At 42.3% G+C, this 16,865-nt stretch overlaps 1 long non-coding RNA gene across 2 annotated transcripts in view; it reads left to right on the top strand.

Moving 5' to 3' along the window:
- The window catches only part of LOC106025755 (uncharacterized), a 35,395-nt gene extending 20,602 nt beyond the window's left edge, over window positions 1–14,793 (top strand). For both annotated transcript variants that reach the window (XR_010050186.1, XR_010050187.1), the window contains one exon: window positions 14,179–14,793. This is a non-coding gene — a long non-coding RNA (uncharacterized LOC106025755). The remainder of the gene's footprint in view (window positions 1–14,178) is intronic.
- Window positions 14,794–16,865: the final 2,072 nt, after the last annotated feature.

Raw genomic sequence — 16,865 nt, forward strand, 5'->3', positions numbered from 1 at the left:
GGAGTCACCATCACAGTCTCCTAGGGAAGATTCACTGCTTTCTAAGAATGACACTTTCTACGGGCTTCTTTTCCCATTTGTCCCTAATGTAATCAATTTTACCTGAGCTATTAATCTTATTGGCTAACCATAGTTCAGTCCCACCTTATGCCCATCTGCCTTTTGAGTTCCCAGTTTTCCCCACCTTAAACCCATGATTTTACTCTATAAAAGTCCCTGTAAAAGACAGAGTCCTTGACAACCCCACTTGGGACCCGTTCTGTCTCTCTGTTGGACAGAAGCTTTCTGTCAATAAATAGATTCTACTCTTAACCTCTGTTGTTGCTAAAATTCATTCTTCAGTGTTAGAGAACACGAAGTCATACTGGACATTTAGTAGGTGGGCAGTTTCATTCCCCTACATCATTACCACCACCTACACCAGAATCTCTTGGGATAGGATTGGGAGTTCTTAGAAATGCTGTGTGTACTGGCCCATGCCTGCAACTGCAGCACTTGGGAGCCTGAGTTCAAGCTCAGCCTGAACACCTTAGTGACTTAAGGAGACCCTGTCTCAAAATATTTTTTAAAAAAGGGTTGGAGATGTAAAGACCATGCAAAGGCCCTGAATTCCATCCTCAGTACCATAAAACAGGCAAAACCCACAGACCTACAGCATAGGCATCATGCTAGGTGGGCTTTTTACCACTGAGCTACATCCTCAGCATAGGTGTCACAGAGCTTGGTGTGGTCGAAATGCAGGGAGCTTAATAAACTCAGGCGTGGTAAAGGTTAACTATTGCCTCACAGGCACTCAATTACATCAGCACTTCCCTTGGGACAATGTTTGCATCTGACTACCTACTTTCTGTTTCACAGGGGTGTGCAAAGTGAGACTTCCCAACTTAAATGTCTAACTCCAAGCTCCTTATGTGCCTTCTCTCTCCTTTATCTTTAGTAGACGTTGTCTTTGTTGCTTGAGGAAAAGCATCATTTGTCTTCATCTGGATACAGACCTTAACACTCAAGGTATTAGCTCAACTCAGGATGCTCTTTCTGTTCTTTTCTTTCTGTGTTTTGTCTGGAAGCTTTTTCTTCCACTTCTTAACTCCTCCTATCCCCATCTGAATCCTTGCTCTCCTTCAAGAACAAATTCAAGTCTGTCTTCATCCCCAAAGGTCTCACCTACCTCAGGCTTTCCCCCCTCCTCTGATTTCTCAAAGCAGCTGTTCCACACTGCTTAGTAATTCACTGTGTTAAAAGAAGCAGGGTAAAGTGTTGCTTGTCCACATTTTAACTCCCTGTACTTGCATCCCCTTTCTGTGTGTATCTCTCAGCCTGGAAAGACCCGTGGACACAGAGCAGTCCCTCCGGGATCCAGCGGAGGGCGCTGGAGTGCCTGTGCGCTCTTCTTCACTGCGGTCACTCTTCCCTACAGGACCAGGGAAGCACAAGTCCGTATTTATTGGGTCTTGAGCTTTGGAGATGTGTTAGAACCCTTCCTCACCTTTCTGTTCTGCTTCCTGCTTTGCACACTACCTTTGAGCATCCTCCCTTTCCTGGACCCAGTCCCCTCTTTTCCTTCCAGGAACATCTAATGCAAAACCACAGATCACTTCCCTTGCCCGCTGCAATGAAACTCTCCTGTCTATTTTAAATTTAAGCTGGCTCAGAGTTGTCAGTTTTGCAATTTTATCCATGAGTGCTACTGCTTCTCTCTTGGCATGCGTGGACATTGACATTGGTGGTGGGGAATTCCAGCCTGTGGCCTCGTGAGAAGGGAGAACTACTCGTAAGGATGCCATGACTCACTGAGGGGGTAGTGAGCCTGAAGACTTACAAAAGCAAGTATCCCACAGGCTGACTTCTTTGAATTAGTAGTGATGCAATAGCTGGTAACTGCGGATTGTAAACTGCTCATGCACTAAGTGAACTGTTTATCTTTCTGTGCTATTTTCAGTGGGCTCTTTATTCATACATCTCCTACCTCAAATCCTCAAAACAGGAGAGGCTACAAAATTTGTGGGGCTCACAGCAAGGTGAAAATGCAGCTTCCTTTATATAAAAATTATTAAGAATTTAAAATCGGTGACTGAGACCATTAAACCAAGTCTATCCCTTCTGTGAACACAGAGAACACTCGTGAACTGGCCTTGTTTCAAAACATACAAAGGACAGCACTTCTTTGTTCTAGACCAAAGAGTTCCTGTGAGGGCTTCTCATGATCTGTTTTCTTCCCTGTCCTCAGAAAGCAGGGTCTGGAGGATGAGAGAGATACATAGGAGACAAGCAAGATTTTGTTCAGCCGATGGGTGACATGTAGGTCTAGGTGCTGGAGATTCCAAAGTCAACAAAACATGGAGCTTGTGTTTTAGTTGAATCAGACAATAAACCAACAAATAGCCAATTATCTGCATACAGTATGACAGCAGTGGGTATTTGGGAAGAGAGAAAAAAGGGTAGGCAGGCGAGGGTCCCCACATGGGGCGCTGGAGCCTTGGGATTTCATGAGAAGTGATTAGAAAAGGGCTCACTGATAAAGTGTTACTTGAGCAAAGGCCCAGAGTCAGTCCTGCTGATATACGAGGAAAGCATGTCCAGGGAGGACACAGAAAACACAAAGGCCCTGAAGCTTCTCAAGTTGAGCAAGCGCAGAGAGGCCGGTACGGTTGGTGTGGTGATCGGGGTGGAGAGGAAAGGCCAGGTCTTATCAAGGAAGGTTGGACTTTACTCCGGATGAGGGTTTAGAGCAAGGAAGGCTCATGACTTGACTTAAGCTTTAAAGTGTTCCTCCTACGCCATGGTGAGGAGAATTTGTGGAGGTTCATGAATGGAAGCAGGTGACCAGCGAAGAGGCTCTGGCATCAATAATACACACATGTGGGAGACAGAAGTGGTCAGATTCTAGAGAAATATGCTTCAAGAGGGCCAGGGGCTAGGCCAGTCTTCTACCAGATACGTGTTGTGGGGATATACAGGTGCTCAGCAATATGCATTTGATGGATCAGTGAGTCAATACAAAGACATAACAATATGCTTTCCTGAAATTGACCTGTAGGATATAACCTGTAGGATTAGAAGAATGGAGGCAGAATATATTGTCAGTATTTTATTGTACTCATTATCACTTTGGTTCTATTAAACCTGTTACGATGTTAAAGATCAGTTCACAGGAAGTAAGTTTATGTATGGGAATGACCCCTGAGCCTGAATAGGATTAAAAAAAGGACCATCAGGCTGTATTTTAGAGTGTGGTCAACAGATGGCGCTGCATCTTGTCAGGACTCGCCTTCCTGGGTGCGTGAGCAAGCTAGTACAGAGCAAGTGTTCAGTGCAGTTTTAACTGGAGTACGTGATTGGTCTGTTGAAAATTAGATTAGTTTCTCCAATGATTTGGTAGAACTCCCTTAGAATTACAGTATATATGTGAAACTAACACATGAAAATGTCATTCTTAAGTGGAAAATTTAGATATTATTTAAGTGATAGAAAGTATGTCTCTGGAAACAGAGCAGGGCTCACATGCTGCAGAGGCCAACAATTTTATTTCTTTTTCCATGCAATTCTGGTATATGCATGTATTTTCAATGTACATATTTGCAAACAAGGTCACATAAGGTATTACTGGGTTTATTTTCTTTATTGAATTCACGTAGGGAAGCAGAAGTACAGGCAGGAGCCACTTAGAGAGAGAGGTATGTGAGGAGGAAATAAGAGGCAGGGGAATTCGGGAGGCTGAGAGGTTTTGTGGGGAATTCTATGAACATTTGTTAAGTGGGAAATTTCTTCCCTTTTGTGGCTGAAAGGCCATCTTTTTCTAGAATGCTTCCTGACAATATTGCACCATCTTGTACAAGGGTGCGCCTCCTGGAATCCTGCAGTGGCTGGTTCTTTCTTGCCCAATGTCCAACTTCTGCCTTTGTGATTAGTTCTTACAGATTGAATTCAGACACAGTTAAGATGGATGAAGCAGAAGATCCAAGACTGGGTGGTGGAACCATGGATTTCCTAGAGTAAGACCAAGGAGACTCCTCACAAGATGCCTTGTGTCACCCAGGTCTCCTGGGTGGGACTGGAAGCTATGGGCTTTTGAGAGTGACACTTTCTTTCACAGTACTAATAGTATACATCTCCTGAAATACAAGGCCTCCATAACTACCTCTGCCATTCAATTTATGAAGACACATGGCTGATACATTGGCTTTACTTTATTTTCTCTGTAAGCAGCATTTCTGCCTTTTGATCTCTGGCACTTGAGGCCATAATGGCAGAGAGCACAGTCAGCCTGTCTTCCCTCTGCCCAGTCACCCAGCATTGCTTCCCACCTCACTGTGACCAAAGACTGCTGTCACAAGCCAACCTGGTCTAACTGGACAACCGAATTGTCCTCACCCAGTTCAGCATAGTGGGTCTTCCATCAAACCCTCCACTGTGCCATCCAGGTGCAAGCTGCATGTCTGTGACACGCCAGGCACTGTGCTGATGCTGGGGAAGCAGCAGGGCAGTGTCCCAACCTTTTTTAGAATAAACACCTTTGTCTGGATTTATTGGGAGCCCACTTTTCCTGCAATGTCACTGCTATTCTTTGGACCTTGCCTATAGGCTCCCTAGTCCTTGGGCTGGTAAGTGGGTCTTTCTATCTATGTATCTCATTGCCATCAACCATGTGTTGACTGTCACCTCATGGGTGACAGGTTGGCTCAAATAACTTTTAGGCATCATTTCTCATTCAAAGAATACAGGCGGAAGACATACTAGCTGTGTCTGTTCCTTTTATCAGGGGAGTATGAGTTTTCCCACAGGCTCTCAGTCGAGTTTGCATATCTGTAGCTGAAGGCCACGCTGGAAAAAGGAGTACCCAGATGCTCTTGAGTTAGCCCCCCAAGATCATCGCTCCTAAGTGTATTCTGTCCAGTTAGGTTACACTCTTTCATACAAGTTGCCATAACGTATCACTATCCAGGCCACTTGTCACATCTGTTGACTCTGTGACCGCCATTCTCTCCTGTCTCCTGCTGTCATGTGGTTTACCTTTGACTTCAGCACAAAAGACTGCCAGCCTTAACCTCCACTACCCCGCTTTCTCATCCTCCCAGACAATCCGTCCAGTCTCAGGACGTTGGCATGTCTGCAGGGCTCCTTCTGCCTTCATTCTTCCTGCCAGCTCAAATGTAGTTTCTTCACTGTGGCTTTCCTCAGTCTCCCACACAGAGCAAGCATGCGCCTTCTCTTCATTTATTGCACTGTTCGTGAACACCTAGCTTGTTTCCTTACCCAAACTTGCCTCTCCTCCCACATCTCCACTTCTGGACCATGCAAGTCCATCTCACCTGACATTGTAATTGTGATCATTGGAGTCATTCCACATGCCTACTTGTTCTTCACCTCTAGAATCTGAAAGTCCCCACAGCCTGCTCATCTCATCTCTAGACCAGCTCTTGCCTCCCCTTTCTACGTCACCACAGCTTTGTGTCAAGGCCTGATTGTCTCAGCCTGTTCAATCTCTACTCCTAAGTCTGCCACAATGATTTAATTATATAATTCAGTGTGATTGCTCTTCCTTGGTTAAAAGTCATTCACGATTTCTCATTGCTTTTTGTATCAGATACATTGAAAATCCTTCCTGCCAACCTGTCACTCAGCCTGAGCATCTCTGTGCTCTGTCCCTTGTCACTCTGGTTTCCCAGCTAGGTCTCAGGGTGCTAGCATGTCTGCAATGCTCTTTCTGCCCTTCATTCTTCCTGCCAGCTCAGATGTAGTTTCTTCATTGTGGCTTTCCTCAGTCTCCCAGACAGAGCGAGCATGCTGCCTTTTCTTCATTTATTGCACTGTTCATGCTGTATTTGTGATACTGTTTTTTCATATATGTTGTTCTCCTTTAAGAGAAGACCATAGCCTGGGGTGATGGCTCAGTGGCACAGAGTTTGCTTAGCATATGCAAGGCTCGGGGTTCAAACCCTAGCACAAAAGCATACAAATGAGAGTGATCTAGAAGAGAGAGAGAGAAAGAGAGAACACTGGTCTCCCCTTTAATGGATACCTGCCATGGTGCCTGGCAAATAGCAAGTGCTCAGTAGAAGTTCACTGCACACATATTTCTGAACTGTTGTCGATAGTACTGGAGGATATTTTCTGAATGTTGTATGTTTGGTACATTCTTAGCATGTGGTAAATATGAATCCTAAAAGTTTAGTAAAGAAAACTTCAGAGAACAAATGTTTACCACAGTGTAGAGTTCTTCAGTTTCCAGGATCGGAGGTGGTGTGTGTGTGTGTGGTAGATGTTTTTAGAACAAGGCAATGGCTCAGCCCCGTGGGAGCAGATTGCATGAGACAAGCACCCAGAATGGGGGAGATGATGCCAGCCAATCTGTCAGATTTCATCATCTGCTGGTCCTGGGCTGGTAAGATGCTTAATATATGCCTTTCCTGCTTATATCTCGAGAGGAGTTGCCTTCAAATTTCATCTGCAGGTTTCTTATACAACCTAATATCTAAAAATAATATTTTAAGAAAGCATAATTTTATTTAGAGTTTTGTAAATGAGTCTTGGCACTTTCTCTTTAAAGCACAGATTCTGATCATTTCTGCTCTGTGATGAAATCTACAGGCCGGGGAACAGGGAAATCTCTTTTATACATTCCTTACTCAAGCAGGAACTATTTTTTCTTTTAATTTTATACTGCTAAAATTATAATTATATAATTATGAAAAGGCAGTTTTTAGAGTAGTCCATTTAAGACTCAAAAAAAGTGGTTATTGTGGGCCAAAAGAAAGGCCTACTTGTTTTATTTTCTTGAAACTGGAAGAACTACTTGCTGGTGGAATGTAGGTGTTGGCAAATAAAATGTGTAGGTTTGGTAAGCAGTTTATTTATTTGTGTGATTATAGATAAGGGTGTGTATGGGGGTCCAAAATTACAACAAAATCTTACGAGTTTAGAAGGTCAATGGGAAGGAGCAGCAAACTCATGAAGAGCTCTCCATGATGGTTAATTAAATCTATATCCTGTCTTTCTGTGCGAATAATGTCGTAGACAGCTCTCTTTTAACAAGTAGATACCATTTGAAACACATCTTAAGTGGTTTAAATATCCTCTCTGAATGTTGTTATTAATTTTCTTTGCACTGCTCCATTTTCAAACATGCTACAAAGGCAATCTTCAATGAAAGTCGAATTATTTTTATTTTTCAAGCAGTAGCATCTCTGATGAGATTTACTGAGATTTTCCTATTTGCTATCCATAGGGGTTGATGATAGTTCTTTCCAACAAGTTGGAACAAAGTGGAACAGCCATGTAAACAATGTCTTCAGTACATCTCTAGAAGTATATCTTACCTTCTGTAACTAAGACATCTTAGATATAGCTTAACTAAGTTATTGGCAAATGCTAATGAGTTAGAAGGTACTGTTCAGGAATTTTCAATGCAGATCTTCCATTTTTGAGATGAAATAATTCTGATGGGTTTAAGTACATCCTCTCCTCTGCATTCACATATGGCTTTGTGTGAAAAAGAGACAGTTCTAAATGGGTAACTTGGCAGGAATGCTGGTGATAGGCGATGATTTTTACTGAAGACAGCAGAGTGTGTGATGACAGAATGAGCAAGCTTGCCCTTGACCATGGATGTTTGGCCTCTGTGGGCTGAGTTCTGAGAAACGGCAGTGTGTGTTCCCCAGTATTGTTCTTCCAAAGGTGTGGCAACAACAGCGAAAACAAAAAACCACTGGTGGAGTAATGAACGTCAAATCAAAGAATGTGGCAAGCATGTCTTCACGTGATGAACTGAGTTCAGACTCATATGAATGATGGCTTTATTCCTGCTCATTGACCTTTTATTTATTTTTTCTTCCACTTAAAAGATTAAGCCTGATTCAGAGCAGAGTTGAAGATGGAACAAAGACTTAGTAAGTTAGCTGCATAATTTGTTGAGTCATGACAAATGGAAGCTCGTGCACACACCAGCATCTCAGCTGGGTGTGTGCAGGTCTGTCCCTTAAATGCCAGCACAGTGGCTTCTTCCTCCTCCTTTCCCTGAAGGCTTAATATCAGAGGCTGTGCCCTTTTTCTCTTTTTGTTGATGAGGTTTTCTTCGTCTTCACATAGGTTAAAAAGAATCCTTGAAAGCCACCTATAGGCTCCATTTTGCTAAATCCAAAGCTCAGCTCTCAGCTTTTTCTTTCTGATATTTCAGCAGCAGCGGACACTGCGCACTCCCCGCTCCAAAAGACACTGTCTCCTGATTTCTAAGGCCCCATGCTTCCATGTTTCTCTCCTGCCTCACTGACCATATCTTCTCAGAAGCTTTCTGCTGTTTTTCTTTCCATCATCGTATCCAGGGCGTAGCCAGAGAGCTCTGCTGCTCGTCTCCCGCAGCCATTCCTTTGGACATCTCATCTGGTCCCATGGCTGGGTGTGCTGATGCTCCTGTGTGTCAGTGTTTAGCCCACACCTGTCCCAGACCTGAAACTCAGAGTCATAGAGCCAACCATCGATTCTGTATCTCTAATATTTCCACCTTCATGTGTCCATAGCTGGACTCAGATCTTTCTTCCCGGAGAGGGGGTGGGATGGTACGGGGCTTTCCTTGCATTCTTTTGAATCTTGGGCAAGGAGAATTTCATTTTTCTAAGTGCTCAGGACAGACTCCACGGAAATATCTCAGACTCTTGTCTTTCATTGATCTCCTACATCTTCAAGCAATCCTGACCCCTGAGATCTTACTACAGCTTCTTCTCACTGTCTCCACGGCCACCACTGTCGTCTGATTCACCAGCACCACAACATGAATTATTGCAGTTGCTGCCTGCTGGTCTCCAGGTTTCTGTCTTTGTTCTCTAGTGGCTTAGCTATGCCAGGTCATCCTTCACTCTAGACCTTGTCTGTCTCGCTCAGGGTAAAGGTCAAAGCACACATTAAGGCCAAAGAGATGACACCATCTGTCCGTTTCCCTACTCATTTCCTCTCTGACTACCCCTCAAATTCTTCTGGCGTACCTTCCCCCCAGATCCAGGGGCTGTTTTGCCTTTCCTTAAGCATTTCTCTCTGCGTTAGGGACTTAGCACCTGGTTGGGGACTAGCACTCTCTGCCTGGAAGACTTTTTCCTAGCATATATGTAATTAGTTCCCTCACTTCAAAAATCTTTCTCCAATGTCACTTTCTTATCTTGCAAAGCCACTGTGATGACCTTAATTAACATTGTAATCAATTCCTTCCCCCTCAGTTCCCCTACCCTCTGCCTTGCTGTTATTTTTCTGCAACACTCATCATCTAGCAAGACACTATGCAATACACATATTTTTATGCTCTGACAAATTGGTAGCCTCTCCGCACTAGAATGTAATCTTTATGGGGGGAGGGGCTTTCTTCTATTTCATTCTTCAGCAGCTCATATGGTATGTGTCACATAGTGTTTGTTGAATGAACCAGAGAGAGATGTGGGTGTAGTGGTTGGCTATTCTGGGGTGAGGAGACGGACAGATGGACAGACAGGCCGGCAGGCAGAAAGGAAAAACAGGCCAACCATTCTTGCTCTTACAGAAATGAGTTGGTTGGTTTGTATCAACAATACCCCAGGTTTGTTAGAAATGCAGTTTCAGGCCTGGCCCCCAAATTACTGAATCAGAAGCTACATTTTGTCAAGACTTCTAGATGCTTCCAATGCACATTAATGTCTGACAAACTGACTTGAAACAGCACTCGAGGTATATCAAACACTGTCCCACGCTGGTTAAATTACAGAAGAGTCCTGAATTTTCACCGTTTGGTCTTCTGAAACTTATTTTTTGTTTGTCAGGCAAGCTTTTGCAATAAGTAGCTGTGGGGTCTCAGGCCAGTCAGTGCACGCCTCTGGGCTTCAGTTTCCTGTCTGTGATGCAAAAGATCTGGAAATGAATAATTTCAGAAGTATGCTGCCAGCTCTGGCGCTTTGCTGTTTACCAGCTCACACTGGCTTTTTTGAGTAGAGTTGAAAAACACCAGAATTTCCTTTGGAAACTAGATGAGAGTATGGACTTGGAAAAATGTCCATGAATATCCTTTAGGAATGCAAGCTAACCATGCTAGAACTGTAAGACTATGTGTTTATTTCTCTCAGATCTTGTTCTGTCTTAAGGTCCCTCTGAGGATGGGTGCTTGCAGCGGTTCTGGATAAAAGCTGCTGTGTTTAATTGGTAAGCTTTTTAGAATTAAAAACCCCCGAATTAGCTATGTTTGAATAGCTAATATGAATTAGCTATGTTTCAGTGACATAATTGCTCCATAGGTATATATCAGGCCCAGTAAGGATTTATAAGGGATTAATCTAAAATGTAACCAGTTATCACAGTCTAGAAGGACTCCCAGAAAATAGCCGTTGGCTTATAAACAGGGAGACTAGATAAGGTAGTGCTTCCCTTGAAAACATTTTTCCATGACCATAGACAGGATCTGCAACATCTTCCCACCAGTGACACAACAGATGGCCAACTGCTTGGTCTCATTATTATTATTATTTTAAAATTTATTTTCTTTTTTCTTTTTGTTAACACATGTTTGCAGTACATAATGATCACATTCATTACACAGCACCGGTACACATGCAGAACACATCTTAATTCTTTTTATATTCCCTTCTCCTCCCTTCCCTGCCCCTCCATCTCTGCAGACCATCTGCTAGGGACTGAGCTGTGGTCTTCTCTCAAATATTCATCAGTTGAAGTCATAACTCACGTATGTGATATATGTGGAGACAAGGGATTTAGGGGTTGTTCAAGTGAAACAAAGTCATTAGAGTCCGACCTTAATATGATAGATCTGAGGTTCTTAGGAGGAGACATATCTCAATACTTTTCATCCCCTTCCCCTCTCCACCCTCCTTTCTGTCCGTCTCTTGGGACTTGTCCTGTATTTATTGGTTACTTGTACTTCTTCTCAGAAGAATGTTATGAAGCTCCCAAAAAGATTCCTTGGCGTTCATGTTGAAGAATGTAATAAAAATTGAGAGTAGTCTGGAATGCTATTTATTTAGGCTTGGATTGGAGGGTAATCTTATGCTTTAAATTATTTGACAGCAGGGGTATAGATTTTTAAGGCAAGTGGATTAGGTGGAGATGCCCAGAGAGACACTGGCAAATCAACATCTCTTGATTATGTCTGTGATGTGAGGTAGAGATTGATTCCTCTTTCTTGGATTTGAAACAATTATGATACTGATCTTGTTGATCTCTGCAGCTTGTTAGAGATCTACAGTAAGGGACTGTAAATACAAGTGCAAGTTAGCTTTAAAATTCCCCTTACAATCAGCAAGATCACATGGTCCCTTGAAGAACTAAAATGGTCTATTTGTAAAGAAAATAACTGTGAACAAGAAAGCTGATGACATTTTCAGATGGGCCCTTATTTCCTAGTGAAGAATGCTTTATATATAAAAAAAGAATGTCTTGTCTGTGATTGTCACAGAGAGTGTTCTCAGTTCTCAAAGAAGATTATGCTTTGCTAGATAAATGAAGAGCTGCATCTTTAAATGACTTAAGGGGACATTTTCAAGCAACTCAGCACTTGGCAGATTTCATTTTGACGAGCAGGAGCAGGTGGGTGGCTCAGGCTTCTCAACCTTGAAAAGATGACCCCAAATGACTTTGTGTTTTCCTGTTTGCTACAGAATAAAATAAGGGCTAATGAAAGAATTTGTAAAAGGTGTATACATTGCTCAGGAGAAGGAGAGAAGAAGATGTGACAGAGATACAGACAAAGCCAGGTGTCATGGAAACACAAAAGGACATTAAATGCTGGCAGGAACACAGGTTGAGGAGTGCCCGGTGTTTGGTAGTAGCTCAAGAAAGGACAGGTTTCTGTTTAATACAAAGGAATTACACCCAGCATTCAACACAGGAGCATGCATAATTTTGTAACTCCTAAGTGAGTGATCTCTTTTCTGTTTTCTGGGTGAGAGCCACCATGCCGAGGAACTGCACCGCGTGAAGGCTTGCACCTTGCCTGAAACTTGATAGGCTGTGAGTGCTTGGAAAACATGTAATTTTCTGAGATTGTTTCAAATTGTCACCACTAGGACACCGTCTTTCACTTTTTCCTCCGACCTTATTTTCTTCATTGATGCCCCTCCCTCTCCTGCTTCCTCTAATCTCTGTCCCTGCCAGTGTGGGTAAAGTTTCTGGCACCTGACTTGTTTGCCAGGAAAAAGACAACTGCTGGGAAGGAGAAGCCCTTTCCTGCTTGCTTGGCTGCTTCAGGACTCTACCCTCAGCAGCTGTCTGGGCTGCCGATGGTCTCTGTTCTTGGAAAGGAGAAGGTCCACCAATGGCCATCTTTTTAGACTATGGCAAATTTTAGGGTTCTCACAAAAGGTGAGGTCTGTTGCCTGCCTATCTTTCTAAATACTTCTTTGCTAGGTTAATCATTTACATGTTGCACTCGGAAGAACAGAATGATGAGGATACTGCATGCTCAGTTGTGTGGCTTCTTGGAAGATTTTGGGAAGAATCTATAACGCTGGGTTGAAATAGGAGTAGAGAGAGCTAGTTGGCTTTTTTTAACTATAGAAAATTCTATCAGATTCTCTTCTCTCATTGGATTCATGAAAGTTTTGCAAACCAAGATAAAAATAAGCATACTAATATATACCTACACTCACGTTTGTTTTAAAAAATAACTTTAATTCAACTTGTACTGTTTTCTTTCTTCACAATATCAACTTCCATTATTAAAATCTTCTTAGATAGCTCCTTGAAATTAAAATTAACAGTACAATAGTTTCTCCTTATCCATGGAGATCCTCAGGATTTCTAGGATCCTCAGTACATGTATGAAACCTTCTAAATCCCTATATAACCTGTGTTTCCTCCTATATATACATACCTGTGATAAACCTTTACTTTAAAGGGAGCACTGTATGGGTTCCCTTGGGCATTTTTTAATCACTTGCCTTTTGAGGGCCAATATTAAGGAAAATAAGGGTGACTTGAACCTCAGCCCTACAATACTACAGTGGTAGTCTATTTGATAGCCAAGGTAGCTACTAAGAGACTAAGAGGTGGGAGTTCCTTAATTTAGTGTGAGTATGCAGGCTAAAGGGAGAATTCACATCCCGGGTGCGATGGAGCAGAGTGGCATGAGATTTCATCATGCTTCTCAGAGTGGCATGTAAATTAAATTATGAATTGATTATTCCTGGAGTTTTTCCACTTAGTATTTTTGTACCATTATTGGCTGTAGGTAACTGAAATTGCCAGAAAGCAAAACTAAAGACAAGGGAGGAGACTTGTGCATTATTTTTATGTGAACCCTCAAAAGACCTACACCTGACATTGTTGGATGATTTAAAACTTGCTGCATCAAATTTTTCAATCTTTAATTCTGTTTTTATTTTGCTTCTCTGTTTCTAAATATATGCATGTATATGGACCTCAAGAGCTTGTTGGGAGCTTCTAACAGGGTAGCGCAGCCACTCCTACACCCCTGATAGCAGTAACAGCCCCCCTCTATTCAGGGTGGTCCTCCTCTTCTTTAGAGCGTGCAGCTTCAGGAGGGACATATTAAGTGGTAAGGCAGGAAAGTCACACTTCACTAGCAGCCACATCAGCCAATCACCCCATCAATGGGGTGACAGATGTCACAGCCTGATGCCCTCACATCTGTATGCATATATATGTAAATATAGACTTTTTTTCTAAATCTCTAGCATTCAAAAGGTGTTCATCACAGTTGGTATTTTCCTTTCTGTGATTTGTGAGGGCAGGCTTTATGATTATATAAAGATCATTTGTCATCAAATTTGCACACACTTCTTAGCACCTTCTCATAATTTCCTACTGTTTGGATTATCTTCAATCCAAATAATAAATGTAGAAGGTATTAGAAAATCAAAACTATTTTTACAATCAAAATCTTTACTTCTTGCTTTATTATCATGCAATGTATTTTAAACGTATGGTGTAGCCTATCTGCACATAAACTTCAACTGTAATGTAAGGAGAAATGAAAGGCAAGAAATTTATGGTGATTTCAGTATGGTGATGTCTTGGTACTTCTGGCACACTCTGGAAGTCAGCTATGCGCATGATAAAATCACGGTGGTGGGGTAGCCTCTGTGGAGGCTCGGAACACACTACCCCAGAGACAGTAAGTGACCTGCTGAAAGGCCTTAGAACCACTTTAGAGTCCAGATTTTTCTGACCTTCTCTGACTTTTTCCTCCCCTAGTACAGGGAGAAGCTTCCTATGGAGTTCTTTTATCTGCCTATTTGGATCTTCCAAAGAGGAACACCACTGAAATTTCTCTAATCAGAAGAGGCTAAACTCATCGGAGAAAGACTGAAACCTGTGGGTACATCTGGAAACACATGCAGACTGAGCTGCATTATAGACCATTGTCCTCCATTTTGGTTCCACTTAGCATTCCAAAGCAAATTACTTTTTTTTACCTTTGACTGTTCTGCAGGCTTTCCAGACTCTGTCCCTGGCTTTGTTTTATGTCCTCAAAGTTTAGTGAATTCCCCAGAAAGTCATTCACTATTCCCCGCTTTCCCTTGCTTTTTTTTTGGAAGCAAGATATCATTATGTAGTTCAAGCTGGCTTGAACAGTCCAGGCTGGCCTCGAACTCATGGTGATCCTCCTGCCTTGGCCCCCTGAGTGCTGGGATTACAGGTATGTGTCATCGCATCACTATCCCTTAATAATGGCCCTTCCTGTTCCTTATTGAAGAGGGTATTTAAGCTCAATGATCTAATCTTTCCTTTGAGTCTCACCTTTGTTTGACTCCTGTGTTGTGATTTTTCCTGGCATGACAATAAATTTCTGTGTCTTTCTCCAGTGTACTCTGAGTATGAGTTTATTAAAGCGTCCTTTTATCCCTATACTGCACATATAGAACTGATCTACTCATGGCCATCATTGAGTGGTTTGATGTTGGTAATGTGATAATTGAAACCGGCGAAGAACTCTTGGTAAAGTTTGAAACAAAGTAGTACCAAGTTTTCCCTCCATTTTCCCCACCTTTTGTGTTAGGAATTGAACTCAGGATCTAGGCAAGTGCTCTACCACTGAGCTACATCCCAGGCCCAGTGCTCCCTCAGTTTGCCCTGTGTTGGCAAGCCTGAAAAATGTAACAAACATTAAAATAGTGCAAAAATTACCCAGGTGGAGATATTTGATGGATATTTAAGTTTAGATAACTACAAACAGGGTTTAATCTCCATGGATGTTGGGCAGGACATTTGACAAACTACAAAACGGGGATAATTGTTTGCTGTCTGGCCCTTGCATGCTCATTTCAGAGACATTTGGCATCTGACCCACGAGCCATCCTTCAGGACTGCCCACGATGAAGCAACCCCTGCAAATACTTTAAAGGTACCCTGGAAGTAGCAAACTTGGCTGAGAAACACCATTCCAAGCTCTCCTGAGCACACGTGCCTGTACACTTGCTGCCACCTCCCACAAGGAGAAAGAGGGAGAAAGCAAAGATGATGATGGTTTACTGTTTTTTTCCTGCTGTTCCCAAACCGTTTTCCAGTCTCTCCCATTTGCTTTACACTTCTCTGTGGCATCTCAAGGTCTAAGGCTTTTCTGTTTCTGACAATGCATACTGAGGTTTAGGAGTGCGTGTCAGAATAAAACATCCCATCCCAAATATATGCCTTTGGCATGTTTTGAATGAATTATTCAGAGAAACCAAAGGCCTCTTACAGATACAAGACTGGCTCTGAAAGTTTGTGAAAGAACATTACATCCCTAAAGGAAATTTACATCAGGGAGGTAAACAACCAGGGGATTTACATAGCCTTTTCTATGTTATATCCTTCTTTCTGCTTAGGGAAGAGTTTTTCTCTTCCTCAGAAAGAGGAGATCAGGGTCTGAAACTTAACTGACCCCAGGGGACCATTAGTCGGAGGCCTGATCTGCATCACAAGAGGAGCTTTGCAGTGGGTCACCACCCAGCTTGCCCAAGAACCCCAGGCCTTATCTGCACGCACATCTAAGGCCCTCTGCAAATCTCTTCTTTGTGTTTGGTTCCTGTGTTCTGTACTTTCATAAGTTTGATACGATCCTTTTCTGTTCATTTAAGTGTCACTAGTGTATTTTATAGGTTAAAATTACTGATGCTTCAGATGTCAAGGGTGAATTTAAAATTTTCCTATCAGCAAATACTGGCCAATGGTATGATCTACCAGGTTTCCCATTTCATGGGAGGGAGTATAAAGATTGATAACCCCTTCAGTTAAGATTACAGACAGACATATTTTCCTAGGACCAAACAAAGGCTCCAAAGTTCCTGTGTACTTCTCCCCTTCCCATGTGTAGATGTCTTTGACTTCATGATCAAAGATTTTTCCCCTCTGTGATCTTGAATTTAGCCCAGAATCTGGAAGAGAGGCATGAATAGACAACAGGACAGTCTGGTTATGAAAGGCTGCCTTGCCGTCCTGAAGTAAGAGGCATTATCAACAAGCATCTCAGTGACTAGCAGCCCAATTGTGGAGAACCAGGCTCTTGTTAACTAAACTATCAAGAATATTTTGACAGAGAAGAACCTGGTCTACTTAACTTATTAATCTGTTATGAACAATAATAATATGAACTAAGCAAAAATATCTTAAGGAAAGAGCATCATAGTTGAGTTGACGGTTTTTGTTGACTGAGTTATACAGACCGAGTAACCCAACCATGCCAGGTCTGTGTTTGTCTTGGCGTTTTTGAGTAAATTTTTCTGTCTCTCCATCTTTCTTTTTGCTTTCTTAGGTCTCCTATCATTTCAGTTTTCACATCCCATTTCATATAGCATTTTAGTTTTCAGGCATGATGATTCTGACTTTTAACTGAGCTGACCAACTGACTTCCTCTCGTTAACACTGTAAATTACATTTACGGGTTTTCATAGATTGGCAGC

Source organism: Cavia porcellus, unplaced genomic scaffold, assembly GCF_034190915.1.
Source record: "Cavia porcellus strain 051 isolate PalLab524CR breed Dunkin Hartley unplaced genomic scaffold, mCavPor4.1 scaffold_10, whole genome shotgun sequence".
NCBI classification, from domain to species: Eukaryota; Metazoa; Chordata; class Mammalia; order Rodentia; family Caviidae; genus Cavia; species Cavia porcellus.